We start from the raw sequence: 18,994 nt of genomic DNA on the forward strand, positions 1-18,994 counted from the left end.
AAGCAGAGCGTCTTATGCAGAAAGTTTTATGCAAAACTTCTTCTTTAGCAAAAGTTATAAATGAAAGAGTTCTTGTTCAGTTCTCTTATGCACAACTTCTTATGCAAAACTTATGTAGAACTTCTTATGCAAAAATTCCAATGCAATTAAGCACAGTCTTATACAGAACTTCTTAAGCAGAACTTCTTATGCAAAACTTCTTAAGCAAAACTGCTTATGCAGAACTGCTTATGTAGAACTTCCTATGCAGAACTTCCTATGCAGAACTTCTTCTTAGGCAAAAGTTATAAATTAAAGAGTTCTTGTTCAGTTCTCTTATGTAGAACGTCTTAAATTGAGCTTATAAAGCAGAACATGGATTATTGTAGGGGTGTAGACGTGTGCCTTCATTTCATTTCCATCAATCACATCCTGGTCAGGGTCACGGTGGGTCCGGTTTACCCGGAAACACTGGTTGCAAAGCAGAAGTACAATCGCTGGGCTTTGGCCACCCCCCCCCGCCCCCTCCTCCTCCTCAAAAGTAGCCAATCAGTACGTTGCTGGGACTTGAACCCGGATCTCAGCATCACCCGAGCTATCGACTGTCCATGCGCTCCAAATAACGTTTAGATCATGTGTGGCTGCATAAGAGACACGACAGTCCGTCAGAAACCCGCCGCGCTCGCTTACGCTAATTATTCAACAGAACAAACAAACACAGGGGCGACTTCAAGATCCGAAACACGACCGGGGCCCGAAAATCCCACAACAAAAACACGTTCTGTCGAGTGGCTCTGGAACTCAGAAGCTCGGTGACTGATTTATTCCAAACTCTGTGTTTATTTTGAGGAAAGTCCGTCTCTCAGCACCTACTTAGAGCAGCTTGTGCAACAGTCGCCTCCGTTCCCTCGACCCGCGCCAAAAACCTGACGCAAGCCGTTAGGACCCAGAACTGGCACCGTCCTCAGGCGTGGCCCTTTTTTCCCCCTCTGTTCTGCTCATGTGAGGAAATCGGAGCGAATCACGTCCAGACGTTTCATCCGCCGTCAGGGCCGCTGATCAGAGCCGCTGATCAGAGCTCACAACAAACAAAAAAAACGCAACAGTGGTGCAAAAGTGTTCTGCGGTGGAGCTACTGGCCTGGCCAGTGTCCGACAGACTAGGCAAAACTGGCTGTGCCTGTGGAAGAGGCGGTCAGATAGGGTTTTGCGCCCTAGCGACTTCGATTGCTATGAGCAGTGGCTCTAATGGTCATGTGACTCAGTGAAAATCCACTGCCCAAGAAGTGGCTAGCGATGGCACCCGCGTCAGGGTTAAAGGGTGCTAATCTGAGGCTCTGGTCCGGAGGAACTGGCACTGACTGTTGGCGTCTGGTTGATGCATCGCTGCTGTTTAGACCCGGACAGGTTTGCACAGGACGCGCACATGCTAAATTGCGCGGCAGCAGTTAGCCTGGCGATTCCAACTCGCAAGCTACCGGACTAACCGGGTTTTGGCTCTAGCTTTCGCAATCGGGCCGCTGCACACCCTTGTGTCCGCTTCTTTTCACCTGCACCAGGCAGGTTTATAGAGATCATGGAGATGTGTATAGTGCACGGAGAGTCGCACACTGATCTCTGTTATCCCCCGTCTCTCCCGTCCATGTGCAGTGCCATCGATCGGCCAGCAGAGGGCAGCAGTTAGCGCGACTATTCTAACATGTTTGGCGGTGTTACCGGACTAACCGGGGTTCTGTTCAGCGAGGAAGCCTCACGCGGGAGGTCTAGCCGAGCCGGGGCGTTTTAAGAGCGTTTGGGGAGACTGGTTCTTTTATAAGCTCCCAGTTAATAAAGAAAATTCAGAAAATGAAACAGAGACCGAAAGAAGAAAGAGCGGGAAAAGATTTAGGATCAGAAATCGGCCTTTGATCAGGAACGTACGACACATAACAGAAAAGCAGGAGCAGTAAAATATTTTACAGGCATTAGAGAAGAAATAGGAGCGGGAAAACCACCGGGCAGGGTGCAGATGTGGGCAGATGTGGGCATTTTCACCCCGTTACAAATATCTGAACGGACTTTTACGACAGTACGCGGTCCCTGTTCACCACGGGACAGATTCGGGGTAAACACGCCGCTTTTGTCCAGACTTATGTTCTCTTTATTGATTACCCAACGCCACCAGGGGCGCTCGTCACAGGGAGTTGTTTGACGTGGTGGTGAGAATCTGAAGCTTTGTTAACACGCCGTGTGGTTGTGTGTCGTCGAGAGTCCGTGGTCGAGGGTCCGTGGTCGAGGGTCCGTGGTCGAGGGTTCTGATTGATTTAGTAAAACCAAATAAACACCAAACTGCACGATAAGGATAAACAGAATCACATAGTGCTTTTGTGATGAGGGGCTCAAACTCAGAAACGTACACCGAAGAGCCAAAAGTATGTGGACTGCTGAGGAAAAAATACAGAAATGAAAAAAAAAAAAAATAATAATAATAATAATAATACAAAAAAAAAAAAAAAAAAAAAAAAAAAAAAAAACATTAAAAATACGGAAATGAAAACAAAAAAATACACAAGTGAATAAATACAGAAATGAAAAAAAAAACACAAAAATAAAAAAAACAGAAATGAAAACAAAAAAATAAAAAAAATAAAAAAATAAAAAATAAAAACATACAAAAATAAAAAACAAAAAATACAAAATGAAAACAAATGAAAATTAAATAAAAACTATTACAAAAATGAAAAAAAAAATCAAAAATCAAAGCAAAAAATAGAAATAAAAAATACAAAAAACTACAAATAAATAAAAAATGAAAACAAAAAGAAAAAAACAAAAAGGAAAAAGAAACTAAAAAAATAATGACAATATTACAGACTGGTGAAGGATTAATAGATGTTTCGTGACGTGTCACTATTTTACGAATCTGTTAAAGCAGAGACGAATCTGTAACGCTCACGTTTTCCGCTCACATTGGTTTGACACACTATCGTTATAAAAACACGCGATGTGAGGAGCTGAAATTCTCCCGCGGGCGTTTCGGAGCAGGAATTTCACTCAGGGACACGCGAGGAGGGGCGGACGGCTCTGTCAGGAGCCTCCGGTCGTGCCGCTTACGCCTCTACGCCAGAAAAAAACTGCTCTCTCAGAATGTGGGACGTGTGCAGACACGGGACAGAGAGAGTCATGGGAACGGCTGGGAAATAAAAAGTGCAGAGTCCCGGGTATCGCGCTCCGGATCTCTGCACTGATGTGCTGATGTGGACGGCGTCGCGAGGGGGGTCGTTATAAATAAAGATAAAAGGTATTTAGAGACAAATACAAATACAGCAGAGAAAGGATCATCATGCTGACACAAGCACAAACCCATATTCATGCAAGGCTTTCCTGAGGCAGCACCCACACCGCTTGGCACACTCGGCCCGGATTCCTGAAGCTGTGCAGCACTACAAATAACCCTACAACAAACCTCACTGTGCTCTTGGTACAGAGGGTGCAACCACTCCAAAGGCTCCTGGTTCAACCTTCATCATCTGTGAGGAGTTTGGCATGTTCTTTCAGTCCCCATTGGTTCCCTCTCCCTTTGTAACAAATGTGCAGGAGGTGGATTTGCCGCTCTAAATTGTAGCTAGACGTAAGGACGTAAACAACGCAATGGTAGGTGTTTGATGCCCTGGGAAGGACACACCCACTTCCAGTAAGTGGCTACTCACCTACAGCAACCCTGACCAGGTTAAACCAGACAGAAGTAATCAATCAGGTTTGTAGGTTAATGTGTGTTTACTGCGCTGACAAACCTGGGTGTTCCGAAAATGAGGGGGTACCTGGTCCGAGCGGTCTGACCGGTCCAGACTGTTCTAACAAAGCAGGTCCGACCCCTCCCCATCCCGAGACCCCCCACGATTGGTCCTTCAGCACCAGTACAAAGACAAACAGGCCGTTCAATTTGCTCAATGTGCCTCACGCTGGTTTTTATTAGACAAACCGTGTGCTCGCACCCGCCCCCCTCCTTCCTGGGGGTTCTTTTCCTCTCTGATTGGTCTCTATTATCTCTTTTTTTTGGAGGGGGGAAGAATAAAACCTAAAAGCGGCATGGGTGCATCGCCGCCTCCCTGACAGCCACCGCTCCCATTCCTTTCACTTTTAAATCAAAGCCAGACTGTCGGATTATTTTATGACCGCGGTAACACGGCAGGATGAGCCCGTCCAAACCAGGCCTGTGTGTGTGTGTGTGTGTGTGTGTGGATGCGCTGGTGTTTTGACCACGGCTCAGCCACCGCTGGTCCCAGAGTGGCTCTCAAATCAACACTACAGTAACCTCAACTGGGTTCTCTGGGGACTGAACTGGGAACCCAGTTTAACCAAATACCAACAACTGACCACAGTGAGTAATCAGCAGCTAAAGGACGAAGTGGACGAAGAAGATGAAGGCGAGGAACATGAGAAAGACAAGGAAGATGAAGATTAAAAAGACAAGAAGGATGAGGATGACCGGGAAGATGAGGAGAATGTGAAAGATGAGGAAAACAAAGAGGACAAGGAAGATGAAGATGAGGAGGACGAGGAAGACAAGAAAGATGAGGAAAATGAGGGAGATGAGAAAGACAAGAAAGACGAGGAAGATTAGGAGGATGAGGAAGACGAGATGGAAGAAGATAAAGACAAGGAAGATGAGGATGAGGAGAACAAGGAGAATGAGGGACGCAAGGAGGAGGAGGAGGACAGAATGCAAGGAGGACAAGGTATATGAGGAGGACGAGGAAGACAAGGTTGATGATGATGAGGAAGATGATGATGATGAGGAAGATGAGGAGGACACGGAAGTTGAGGTAGATGAAGATGAGGAAGATTAGGAGCACGAGAAAGATAAGGAAGATGAGGAGGACGTGGAAGACAAGGTTGATGATCATGAAGATGAGGAGGACGCGGAAGTTGAGGTAGATGATGAGGAAGATGAAGATGAGGAGCATGAGGGAGATGACGTAGATGAAGATGAGGAGCACGAGGAAGATGAGGAGGACGTGGAAGTTGAGGTAGATGATGAAGATGAGGTAGATGAAGATGAGGAACATTAGGAGCACGAGAAAGATGAGGTAGATGAAGATGAGGAAGATGAGGAGGACGTGGAAGACAAGGTTGATGATGATGAAGATGAGGAGGACGCGGAAGTTGAGGTAGATGATGAGGAAGATGAGGTAGATGAAGATGAGGAAGATTAGGAGCATGAGAAAGATGAGGTAGATGAAGATGAGGAAGATGAGCACGAGGAAGATGAGGAGGACGTGGAAGACAAGGTTGATGATGAGGAAGATGAGGAGGACGTGGAAGTCGAGGTAGATGATGAGGAAGATGAGGTAGATGAAGATGAAGATGAGGAGCACGAGGAAGATGAGGAGGACGTGGAAGACAAGGTTGATCATGATGAGGAAGATGAGGAGGACATGGAAGTCGAGGTAGATGATGAGGAAGATGAGGTAGATGAAGATGAGGTTAATGAGGATGAGGAAGATGAGGAAAAGAGTGAAAACATTAAAGAATTGATTTAAAAAAATTGGTCTCTGGTGCAGCTGTGGGTTTTTTTGTCTTTATTAAATCCCCCGCTGTCTGGTGTGAAAGAAGCAATGTGCGACTTCACAGGGGTGCGAGTGCTAGTCTGCGATCATCCCTGGCCAGCGTGAACGTGGTGCAGGCAGCAGAGCAACTGCTATAAGGAACTGAAACGACTACATTTGGAAAAAACCCCGGAATGACGTTGAATCCACGCCGTTTATCATCCTCCTCCGAACGCCAGCTCCTCATTTCCTGTGGAAATCTGTTATTAAGTGCAGAGATAAACCGCCGCCACCCGGGAACGCGGCGTGACTTCCGATTTCAGACTCGCTCCCCGCCGGCCTCATCCGTCTGCTGTCAAAGCAACGGCACCAAATGGTGAAACCCGGGGAGGGGGGGCGTGGACGTGGCAAAAATATCACCTAGTGACAAATGAGGACGTTTCACGATACGCAACACAAGATGTTTCATCAGATCTGCTCATTCAGTCAGGAAATCACACACACACACACACAAACGCAACGGCAACTTAGGAATCTACATCCACACCACAGGCAAGGGAACACGCCAGCCCACCAGTGCTGAGCTCCAATCTCAAGCTCTTGAGTTCCGCCTCACGTCTACATGGCCACACGATGGCCTACACGCCTGTCGAAGGAGGGACGATGGTTGAACAGGGTTCCTCCTTTACTGGGGCAAGTGCCGCCACCGAGTTCCAACGTTCAGTACATGGTTTAGCCAGAAATCCGCTGGTTCCGACCAAAACCAGAACCAATTCTCCCATCCTGGTGCAGGTTGAAGTTGTTTGGCTTTGCGACCGATGTGGAACAGGTTCTGTTCCAGTCTGCGCACCGGGAACGTTCGCTGCCAGCCGAAAGAGTTGGCGATGGCGCAGCCTTGGTTCCAGTAAACAGTGGTGCAAGGATCTGAGAAGCCTTTACAAAAATCAGTTGAAGATCCGGTCTTGGTGCAGGTCGGGTCGCACTTGTTCGTCCTTTTCGACCAGCGTGGAGCGGTTGCTCCCAGCTGGAACAGTTGGCGATGACGCAGCCTTGGTTCCAGCAAACACGGGTGCAAGGTTCTGAGAAGCCTGTTAAAGATCCGGAGTCATTTTGGTCAAAAAGTGCCTGGTGCCGCGGACCACAAGTGGTTTACAAGGTGCAGGTTGAAAACCAGAGTTGGGCTTGGAAATTTCCGGAGTTGCCAGAGAGCGCGATGCCAACGAGTTGTTTGACAGCGCGGCACATGCGGCTCCAGGTCTTTCTCTCACGGCGCGCCACCAACCGAATAATATTTACGCCACCGCAGTCCCGCCAGGGTCGGCAAATAATCCACGACAGCTGTGGAAAAACGGCGCTCATCTCTCCTATCAACCGATCGCAGCATCGGAGACGAGGGGCGTATGTTCAGAACGGGCGGCGCTGTTCCGTTCGCAGCGATAACGGGACCGGCGAGCAGCTGGCACAAATTACATCGATTTATTTAATATCAATCAGAGAGGCGGGAAACGTCTGGCGCGAGTCGTCCTGATTAGTGAGCTCAGCGCTCTTTCCATCTTGTGATTGCGTCCTGGAACACGAAGCTCAGCTCTATAAATAAAAAATACATGACGTAGCAAAACAATCATCCCGACCTCAAGGACTCACGAGATTTTCTGGAAATGCGCAGATACGATGATTATTGTTTTAATATGAGGTCTAAATGTAGCTGAATATGAGAGCGTAAAAGCAAAAACGAGCATCAACTAAATTCAGCATGGGAACATGGAATGAAATTGGTCAGCTGACCGAGCCTTGTGGGATGCCACCTGTGTGATTCTGTATATACTGTATGTTTATCCTTTTATAAATATATATATTGTTGTATATTCTTTCCCTCGGTTTACCTTTACTAAGTAGCGTGTACTACCCAACACCACACTCGTGGTCTTGAGGTCTCGTCCCGTCATTTTTTTAGCCCCAAAACCGCACCTCAAATTTGTCACACTGGTTCATCCTGATCCCGTAAGACCGTTGTTTCATTTCGGTTTGTACCCCAGGTTGGGCGCTGGTTCTTTGGGACCATGGTGGCTCATTGGCTGGAGCTCTGGGCTCTCTATCGAAAGGCTGTGGGTTCAAATCCTCTTCTAAGCAGCCATGAGCGAGGTCCTCAACCCTCACAGATACAAGAGCGTTGTACGTTTACATTTAGCAGACGCTTCCATCCAAAGCAACTCACAGTATACAGTCTAAGCAATTGAGGGTTAGGGTTAAGGGCCTTGCTCAGGGGCCCAACAGTGGCAACCTGGCAAAGGTGGGGTTGGAACCAGCAACCTTCTGCTCACTAGTTTAGTACCTTAATCGCTATATACATATATAACAAATAAATAAAGCCGTCCTATACAGCTGAAACGACGATGAAGCCTCTTGACCCGAAATCAGGGTTAATTTGCTCTCTTACACTCCTGTGAATGCCGTTACACATGGCAGGGAGTCCCGGAGAGCGTACCTGGCCCCGATTTGCAGCTAGGAGGGTTGACGTTCTGGTGCCACGTTCACCAAAGAAATCATGAACATTTTCTCTATACGATCATCAATTGTAAATATTTCCAAAGTACGAATCAATACTTCATCATAAATGTCATAAAAATGTCCAATTAGAATAGTCATCAAACCTGAAATAATCGTCATAACCTGTTCCCAGAGGGGGAAACAATCCCACGCTCATCAATAAAACACTAAATTCATCACCTCTGTGATCACCGGAGACAAACGACTTCTCGCTGAACCCGCCGCCGGTACGTTTGCGGTTTTGTGAGCTACGCTGAGCTCCGTACACTTATTCCGTACACCTGCCCTCCGTCAGCACTTCACACAGCCTGCAGCTACGGATTTAAATACTATGCGCCTCGTACACACCCCTGTGGCACACCCGTGCACCTCGGCGGAGATGTATAACCGCAGCGAGCCAGGAATTCTTTGCACGGTGAGTTCCTGCGCTCCCCCCGTCCCGTCCGCTTCCTCAAGCACCCGTCTCTTCCCTGACAGTCGGGCAGACGTGAACCCGCAGAATAAGTGAAGGGATTTGCCAAGTCTGCAGACTGGGACGATTCCACGTCCGTAAACATCACAGACGGCAGACAGGAGAACGTCTAGAGCGTCTAATTCATCTAAATACCTTTCCTGGGTTCTGAGACCTGGACCAGCGTGCTAGATTAGACCTGATTGGTCTCTCTGAAGTCGCGCCAGGTTTAATTGTGTGGTACGGAACATTTCAGGAATGTAGAAGAAGAATTAATACAAAACAGAGAGACTGCACACACACGCTGTCATTATCCAGCAACGTCAGGAGGAGCAGCGTCCATACAGTCATGTACTGAATGTTCAATAATGTACCGATGAATAAAAAAATTAGCCAAAAGGACACCGTGGAATCACGATATGCCGACGTTTAGGCATTAAGCTCAGTATATAAGCACAGACACACAATACGAGATGAATACGACGGTTGCCAGACGGTACAATTCTGGCACAAATAACGCCCGATGCCTGTAAACAAAACAGTTACAGTTAAAACACGCCAACGCTCATTATTATTATTAATTAGGATTTTAACGTCACTTTGGTTCCATTCATGACAGGACAGGTCATTACTGCTTACACAAGATTCATCACTTCAAGTCATGGACAATTTTGTATCTCCAGTTCATTTCACTTGCACGTCTTTGGACTGTGGGAGGAAACCCACACGGACACGGAGAGAACATGCGAACTCCACACAGAAAGGATTCGGACCGCTCCACCAGGGAATCGAACCCTTGGTGCTACCCCACCAAGCTCAGTATATAAGCACAGATACAGAGATCAATATGAAGGTTGCCAGACGGTACGATATTGCCACAATAACGTCTGATGCCAATAAACAAAACTCTAACACAGACACGGGGAGAACATGCAAACTCCACACAGAAAGGACCCAGACCGCTCCACCTGGGAATCGAACCCAGGACCTTCTTGCTGTGAGGCAACAGTGCTACCCACCGAGCCACCGGGCTGCTCGAGCTCAGTATATAAACACAGATACACGATAAGAGATGAATATGACAGTTGCCAGACGGTACGATATCTGTATAAATAACGTCTGATGCCAATAAACAAAATAGTTCAGTAAAAAACACGCCAACGCCTTCCAAAAGTGCAGTGGAAATAGAAAAAATCATAATGCAGACTCAGTAATATAATCTATAATACAAAACTAAAGTTGGGGGTTGTACATCTGTACTTGCTTTACTTTATTTACTTGTTTACAGGTGTATAAACGTACAGTATGTAGAAACAGAAACTGAGATGTATTGACTACAGTGTGGAGGACGGTTTGGATAACGAATATATAAATAATGTGTAGGGGTCATAATGTGCAAAATGAATTAAATACAGAATCTAAACCATGACAGACTTACATCATAATTCTAATTCAGTGGTTGTAACTGTACTGAGAATAATCCAATAAACCCAGCGATGTGTCTAAATGCACGATCAATCCTTTCTTTACTCTCATTGGGGAAAATCTGAGGGTTACAGCAGCTCTAGCTGACTATATAAGAGCAATAACTATTATACTGAATAGCAGTATGAGCAGTATAAGTTTTGCTATGTAGTAAAACACTATATATACATACCGACATACATAAATAAGATTGTGACGCCCCAAATGGTGTCAGAATGATAAAATGTACAGAAATGTGATGTGGAGTAAAAAGTGTGTCTGTGTGGGGACGTGTGCTGGTTATAAGCACACACAATCACTATCGCAATAAGTACAGCAGTACCTTCTCAAAATCCTTAAAACTCAACGCCCTTCGTCGAGAAATCCGTACTCAAACTCGACAAAGTGTGAATATGAGACGAATGTGCATCAGTGTGGAATAAGCGTCAGATCCAGTGTTACAGATCCACATGTATCTGTGTTTATCTGGATTTTCCTCCCTGTTTCACTTTTAAACTTGTGTAACAGCTCAAGCTTCTGAGAAATTGTGGGAAGGTGTCAAAAACAGCCCCATTGTTTTGCATTAGCCTAAATATCTGCAGCTCCACTGGAGCATGGAACACATTGACAGGTTTCCCAAACATCCTTATGGGAAGAAATAGCTTAAATCTCAACGCCAGTCCCAGAACACTATATATACACATACATAGATACATAAATAAGACTGTGATGCTCCAAATGGTCTCAGAATATGATGTGAAGTAAAAATGTGTCTGTGTGGGGATGTGTGTTGGTTATAAGCACACACAATCACCATCGTGTATATATGGTATATGGTTTTATATCGACACGGGGAGAACAGACAGGGGGAGAACATGCAAACTCCACACAGAAAGGACCCGGACCGCTCCACCTGGAGATCGAACCCTGGACCTTCTTGCTGTGAGGTGACAGTGCTACCCACCGTGCCACCCTCATTACTATTTTTTAAAAAGCTATTGCACAAGTTTACTTTAAATAAGTGCCTACATAAAAACATATAATTATTGCGACGGTGATCGTCTGTGCTTATAACCAGCACGCGTCCCCACACATACACACGTCACATTTCTGTACATCTTATCATTCTGACATCACAATCTTATTAACGTATGTATTTATTACTGCATAAAGTTTTACATGGTTAAAATTCATCATACTGCTGTATAATAATATTTGCACTTCTTATATTTGCACTTTTATATCTCTATATTCTTAAAAGCTGCTCTTACGTTGCAGATTTCCTCCTGTGGGATAATAAAAAGCTGTTATATCTTATCTTGTCTTATCTTATAATGCCGACTGTATGAATCCAAACTCTACCAGCTTGCAGAAACTCCAAAAACTTCTAAAAGTGCAGCAGGTTTCAGCAACACCCAGCATACAGAGTCAAATCCTGTCCGATTAAAAACATAAATAAATAAAACCACACCAGGAAGGAAAGAAGCGATACCTGCGAAGCTCTAGATGAAGCGCGATCGAGATCGTGGGAGCGCACGACTCCCGTCCGACGACCTTCCCACTCTAATCCCTTCAGCGATGTGATGACACGGCACGCACAGCAGCCCGGACCATCTGTTGCAACACGTCTGCTGCTCCGGCACCCGATCCAATCACAGAGGGGCGCTGGGGTGGCTCTTCCCGGGGCTGGAGGCAGGGACAAGGACACATGGGACGGCTGGAGGGTTTCGGAGGGGGGAGCGCTCGGTGTCTGCGGACTCTGGCTGGCGTAACCTGAGATTTACGGGGGGGTTGGGGGGGTGCTCGGGAACGGAGAGAGAGTGTGTGTGTGTGTGTGTGTGTGTGTGTGTGTGTGTGTGTGTGTGTGTGTGTGTGAGAGAGAGAGAGAAAGGGAGGGAGGGGAATTTAGGGAGGGGTGCAGGGGTAAACCCTCCAGAGTCATTCCAAACTTGCAGGATTCCCTAAAACCACTAAAACCTGCTTCAGTTCTTCAAAAGCAAAACAGTCGCACCGACCATAATCTAGTAAAATAATAACTCATTATGACTGTCAAGGGCACCCGGATAGGACGTATGTCTGTTTCTATCTGTTTATACAGACGTCTGTGCTATCCTGCTACCATTTGTATCCCCCCCCCCCCCCCCACACACACCCCCCCCACACCTATGTGACAAATCGCGGTGTTAAACCACAGTGGTAAAATTCCACCCCTCACCTTTAAAAAAAGAAAACTCCCCCCCCAGTTTTATCCCAGTTCATTTCCAGTTCCCCTTTACCAGTAACCCGCCCGCGGTGTAAATACATAAATAGAACAGACTCTTCTTTTGCACCAGCCGGCATCTACATTCTAACAGAGAGCAGTACAGCGTACGGAGGATCGCTCTACGCCATTTGTATTCCCCTATGAGATCTTCATGACCCGAAATATTACGCTGCCCCGCCAGCCAAGCCTCACGACCTCGGCGTCTCTGAGCCCGTATAAACACTGCTGATGGAGCTGCTTGGCATGACAGGCTGTACACAGTCGAGCAAGCTTTACACTGATACGAGCTTTAAGGCTCTAAAACAGAACAGGAGCGTTTCTAGCATGGTATATGTTTTATTTGCTGATGTATGCAAGGTTATAAAAAATAAAAAAAACCAGATCATTTATTTATTCTCACTACACGGTTCATGCTGGTCAGGATCGCTGCCACCGGACCCACCAGAACCTGGATAAAGTGCTAATTCATTACATTTAAAGAAGCTAATCCACCTTCCGTTTGTTTTCTCAGTGTTGATCACATCCCAAACGTTTTTCCATTTAGCTGTAACGTCAACAAGCGCCCACTTCAGCCCCCCGTCCGGCAGGTCAGAGCCGCCCGCAGTTCAGTTTCAATCCGCGTCCAGCGCCGCCGCCACATCAGAGCCGAGGAAAACCAAACAAAGGCCGCTAAGTGACCCATTAGCATTCTGTAAAGACGTCGTTCACACCTGTTCAGCTAGTGTCGGTTTCGGCGTGGGACAGCAGGGACCCCCGCGCTACCCGATCACAGTCATCAATCTTGTCTGAACGCTGGTCAGTCAGTCCTCTCGAATACAGGAACACACACGACGGCTCAAGCGACGGGAAAGTGAGCTCGGCTAATCAGCATTAGCAGAAAAAAGAAATAAAGAAATGCTAACGTTGTGTATCCCGCCCGCTTCCAGGGTGTTAACGGAGACTCGTTCTGCACTGATCAAGACCCGAGCAGCTCAGGTGCCACCAGGTGGCAAGAAAAGACTTTATTATTTACTCCTTATTACACTGGAGCGGTTCGACGCCCTTGACGTCCGTCAGGCAGGTTTCACAAACAGCCCCAGATCAGTATTATAAACCCGTCTGTCGTGTAACTAACGACCGCGACTAATTACCTACACACCGGTCATAAAAACGTTCATCACACTGATGCGCCCCGTGAAATAAAACCTAGTGCTCAGAGAAGTGGGTTACCAACTGAAAGGTTGTTGGTTTAAATCCCGGATCTGCCATGCAGCCACTGTTGGGCACTTGAGCAACGCACTTAACCCTCGATGTCCACCCTGCACCCTGACCCCTACTTCCAAACAAGTTGGGTTGTGTTAATTTATTTATTTATTTACATTTTCAGCATTTAGCAGACGCTTTTACCCAAAGACGCTTTGGGCTTTGCCACCCAACAGCGGCAACTTGTTGGTGGCGGGGCTTGAACCGGCAACCTTCTGTTTACTAGTCCAGTACCTTAACCACTGAGCTATCACTTGCCCTATTTATTTATTTATTTATTTATTTAATTTTGTATGTATGTATGTATTGCATTTTTCCCAGTTTTTCTCCCAATCTGGTCATATCCACTTCCCCGATTGCACTCCTCGACTCCTGACCAGAGCAGAGCTGTGATTAACACACACCTACACATGTCCATTTATATATGACTAATAAAGCCGTTCCATCTGCCCTAGATGAAGCTTATCTTATCTAGAACCAGTAACACATTAAATACCATTAATTAGGATGTTTTTAATGGAATTCTGATGTTCCTCAAGATGGACAGGAGACGTCTGGAAACTCCGCAGTGTTCTTCACGCCCATGAGAAGCTGAATGTCGCCTGCAGGAGATTTTTGATGGAGGACAATCTCATCCAGCCCTGAACGAAGCACTTTGGTGGAGATGTTCGCCTCATTTCTCTCATTTATCATGCCTAAGTGAGGTCTGGAGGGGTCAGCGACCCTGACAAGGAAACAGAAGAGCGGGTATTTAAACTGACTTTTAATCTTCGTTTAAATCGATGATTCCATGATGGAGCGCCAACGTCCCCACTGGGTTCCCAATGCTACCGGCTTCTGAACATAGACGCGATTAGAGCAGAAAGCTGGCGAGCATGAGCGGGCGCCAAGTCCAGGGTATTCCTGGCCATTTAATGGGCATTTAAACTCAATCGTCTGATGACTAGCATCACCAGCAGGCCAGCACTCCATCCCATCCCGAAGTCAGCTGGCTAATCCCATAACACACCCCGTCTGATCTGGGGTCCGATAAAGCCGCAAATCCCCCAAGGTCAAGAACTCGCAGCCAGCACCAACCAGTACGGCTAGCCTAAAAGCAACATAAATAGACGGTCCTGGAGGGTTCCTGTGTCAGGTTCAGGGGTCAGCGTGGCATCGTTTGAACTTCATGTCACGCAGAAACAGCTGATGCAGCAGGGGGGCGGACGGGGGTGGATCAGGGTGCGTCGTCTCTGCCAAAACGATTCCACTCCGCCCGACAGCTGAACACGCAACCCGGCCATCACAAAGCGAGCAGCGAACGAGGGTTAGCATGGAGGCTAGCGCTGGAACGTTCACGCTGCCCGATGAGTCACGTTTCCAGGGATTCATGACCGACTCTCATCTCTGGTTACTCCCCATGTAGAGCTTTGTTCTAAAAAACAGGTTTCCTGTGGGTTCTCCTCCCAAAAACATACTCCATGTTCCCCTGGAAATGGGTGATTGGGTGCCGCCCTGTGCTGGATAAAACGACGTTCCTAGACATCATGGTGACCCCAGTATAATCGAGGACAGACTGACCAGGACTTGGTGGACTCAGAAGTGTGCTCGGGATCACCGTCTTGCTGGAAAGTCAAGGCCGGCAGAACGTCACCCAGGCAGAACGTTCCTCCTCAAAACGCTTCAGTACATCTGAAGAATCCATGATGCTAGTCAAACGGTCAAGAGGAAGAACATCCTCACATCACTGACCACCTCAATTCTTGACCATAGGAATAGCATTCTTCTGGTCATACGCCCATCCTTTCTTGCTGTGTCCTATCCAAGGCCTATCCAAATTCCTTGGTGCGTTCCAGTCGACCATTTTGCGCTTCTTGGACTAGAGTGGCGTAAATCGTGGAGTTCCAGCCTTTGGGACATTTTGGGCTTTCTTTTATGGCCTTTTGGTGCAATAACAGGACCTCATCCTGTGAGCAGCTCCTTGGTTTTCCACCCTGGTGGCAACACACCCTCAACACTTGAATCTCTGGGTGGTGTTTATACAGCATGAGCAAATGATGGCTGGTTATTGAGTCCTGATGGTTTAATCATGTTGTGACCCAGCTTTAGGTCCTACAGACCTGTTATGTAGAGGTTGAATAATTGAGAGTGGCCGAATGTGCCTGTTGGTGGACACTACTGACCGTATTCTGAGTGTATACAGATTTGGATGACGTTTCTGTCTCCACTATTGACTCTTCGCGCTCTAACTCCTGACCACTCCACCCCTCAGGTCCCCGCTTGCTCCGTCAGGGATTATATTAGTGATTCTGAAGTACTAGAAGTGTTAGAAAGTCTCCATGTTGCCTGGCGAACAAACAAACCCAGCAACTCATAAACACGAGCGAGGATCCGTGCCGTGAGATCCGAACAGGATCCGGACGAGAGTTCACTCAGGGAGACGCGTGTGGCGTTTAATAGGAACAGACGGGCTGAACGCAGGAACCTGATCTCTGGATCCACTCACGGCTCTCCAGTTAAACGGACCCGAGAGACGAGGGAAAGATTCGGAGAGGAAAACGTCCACATGACTCACACAGGCTGGGAACGATGGGAAACGATGACTGGTTTAGTGTGCAAAATACAAAAATCTCAATCGAGGGGTGGGGGGTTGTAGCTCTCACGATTTTATTTTATTAGTTGCTATAAAACAGGTTGACGTCTGCACCATCTCTGACCCCCTGTGTTCCAAAAAACGTCTCTCTGACCCCATTGGCAGGAGTTGAAATGTAATGAATTCATAATGAAATAATAAATCTTGATACTATTCGATTTGGAAGAGATCAGAGCTCAAAAAGGAGGGCATCACACCCTATAAAAGGAGGTCATCAGACCCCAAAAAGGAGGTCATCAGACCCTAAAAAGAAAAGCATCAGACCCATAAAGGAGGGCATCAGACCCCAAAAAGGAGGTCATCAGACCCTAAAAAGAAAAGCATCAGACCCATAAAGGAGGGCATCAGACCCCAAAAAGGAGGTCATCAGACCCTAAAAAGAAAAGCATCAGACCCATAAAGGAGGGCATCAGACCCCAAAAAGGAGGTCATCAGACCCTAAAAAGAAAAGCATCAGACCCATAAAGGAGGGCATCAGACCCCAAAAAGGAGGTCATCAGACCCTAAAAAGAAAAGCACCAGACCCCAAAAAGAGGGCATTAGACCCTAAAAAGGAGGGCATCAGACCCCAAAAAGGAGGAACATCAGACCCTAAAAAGGAGAACATCAGACCCCGAAAAGAAGGACATCAGACCCTGAAAAGGAGGACATCAGACCCCAAAAAAGAGGGCATCAGACCCCAAAAAGAAGGGCATTACACCCTAAAAAAGAAGGGCATTAGACCCTAAAAAGGAGGACATTACACCCTAAAAAAGAAGGACATTAGACCCTAAAAAGGAGGACATCAGACGCCAAAAAGGAGGACATCAGACCCCAAAAAGAAGGACATCAGACGCCAAAAAGGAGGACATCAGACCCCAAAAAGAAGGACATCAGACCCCAAAAAGAAGGACATCAGACCCCAAAAAGGAGGACATCAGACCCCAAAAAGAAGGACATCAGACCACGAAAAGGAGGGCATCAGACCCAAAAAAAAAAACATCAGACCCCGAAAAGGAGAACATCAGACCCCAAAAAGGAGGGCATCAGACCCCAAAAAGGAGGGCATCAGACCCCAAAAAAGAGGGCATTAGACCCTAAAAAAGAAGGGCATTAGACCCTAAAAAGAAGGACATCAGACCCCGAAAAGGAGAACATCAGACCACAAAAAGGAGGGCATCAGACCCCAAAAAGAGGGCGTTGGACCCTAATAAAAAGGGCATAACACCCATAAAAGGAGGGCATCAGACCCCAAAAAAGGAGGACATCAGATCCCAAAAAGGAGGGCATCAGACCCCAAAAAGGAGGAACATTAGACCCTAAAAAGGAGAACATCAGACCCCAAAAAGGAGAACATCAGACTTCAAAAAGGAGGGCATCAGACCCCAAAAAGAGGGCGTTGGACCCTAATAAAAAGGGCATAACACCCATAAAAGGAGGGCATCATACCCCAAAAAGGAGGACATCAGATCCCAAAAAGGAGGAACATCAGCCACTAAAAAGGAGAACATCAGACCCCGAAAAGGAGGGCATTAGACCCAAGAAACAAGGGCATAACACCCTTAAAAGGAGAGTATCAGACCCCCCAAAAAGCAGGACATCAGACCTCTTTGGTAAAAATGGATAATTAGGACTATTTCATGTCTCTCCGTGCGCGATACGGCTCTCCGTATAAACCCGCCCTGTGCAGGTGAAAAGAAGCGGTCGGTAATGCACACGCCGTGTGTTAGTCACGGCTTTACTCAGTCAGGGGTAGAGGAAGGGAAATACAATCGGGGAATCGGATATGACTAAATAGGAGGGAAAGTTGGGGCATCCTGCAGCTCTTTATCTTTGATGAAAAGTTTTTGATCAGGACTTTAAAGGTTCCTCGTGATTCGGTTTTTGTGCCGGAGCCTCCTGGAATAAATCTGGATGAAACCCGAGAGCGGGCGCAGGTCCTGAAGCACTTCTGTGGTTTGAAGAGGGCAGAAATCTTCCCTCTGATCAAAGTCCTTCCTACCTGGAGTAGAACGAAAATAAATCTGGAACACGAGCGCACGCTCCAGAAAGGCTGCGCCCTAACTGGGTGCCAAATAATAATAATAATAATAAAGCAGACGGGGCTCGATTCCACCAAAGTACCACGCTAGGATAGGAAAGCTCGGACGTGCTCACAACGTTCTCCTGTAACTGAACACCTTTCTGTTCTTTAGCTTTCACCACAGGGGGAAACACACACACACACACACACACACACACACACACACACACACACACACACACACACACACGTTCCCATAGATGCTCACCAGTACCATGTCTAATTCCATTAAAGCAAAGCAGATACAGACTGGATTCATGCTGAACCTAAATAAAAACACACACACACACACACACACACACACACACACACACACACACACACACACACACACACACACACACACACACACACACACAAACCACGTCATCACACGACAGTGTACCAGCCGCCATGTTTCATGTTTCAGTTTCTCACCTCCAAAAAGTCTGAGGTTTAAGACCAGAACTGAATTCTAAATCTAAAGGTTCAACGATTGTCTAGTGATTAGTTAGTTAGTAGCCAGTTAACTGGTACAACCTACTCCTTTTTGGTGTCTGATGCTCTCCTTTTTTAGGGTGTGTTCTCCTGTTTGAGGTCTGATGTTTTTCTTTTTGGGGGGTTTGATGGCCCCCTTTTTGGGATCTGATGTCCTCCTGTTTGGGGTCAGATGTTCTCCTTTTTGGGGAGGGTCTGATGCCCCCTTTTTTGGGGTCTGATGTTCCTCCTTTTTGGGGTCTGATGTTCTCCTTTTTGGGGGGTTTGATGCCCCCCTTTTTGTGGTCTGATGCCCTCATTTTTGAGATCTGATATCCTTCTGAAGGAGGGTCTGATGCTCTCCTTATTTT

The 18,994-nt window shown here is 46.8% G+C and overlaps 1 protein-coding gene across 1 annotated transcript in view; it reads right to left on the reverse strand.

The window, feature by feature from the left end:
• sulf1 (sulfatase 1) overlaps window positions 1-11,521 on the reverse strand; it is a 39,695-nt gene extending 28,174 nt beyond the window's left edge. The window contains exon 1 of the mRNA XM_062985247.1: window positions 11,461-11,521. The gene's annotated coding sequence lies outside the window, so the exon portion shown is untranslated. The remainder of the gene's footprint in view (window positions 1-11,460) is intronic.
• Between the last annotated feature and the right edge of the window lie 7,473 nt (window positions 11,522-18,994).

This window comes from Trichomycterus rosablanca, chromosome 23 (genome assembly GCF_030014385.1).
Source record: "Trichomycterus rosablanca isolate fTriRos1 chromosome 23, fTriRos1.hap1, whole genome shotgun sequence".
In the NCBI taxonomy this organism is placed as follows: domain Eukaryota; kingdom Metazoa; phylum Chordata; class Actinopteri; order Siluriformes; family Trichomycteridae; genus Trichomycterus; species Trichomycterus rosablanca.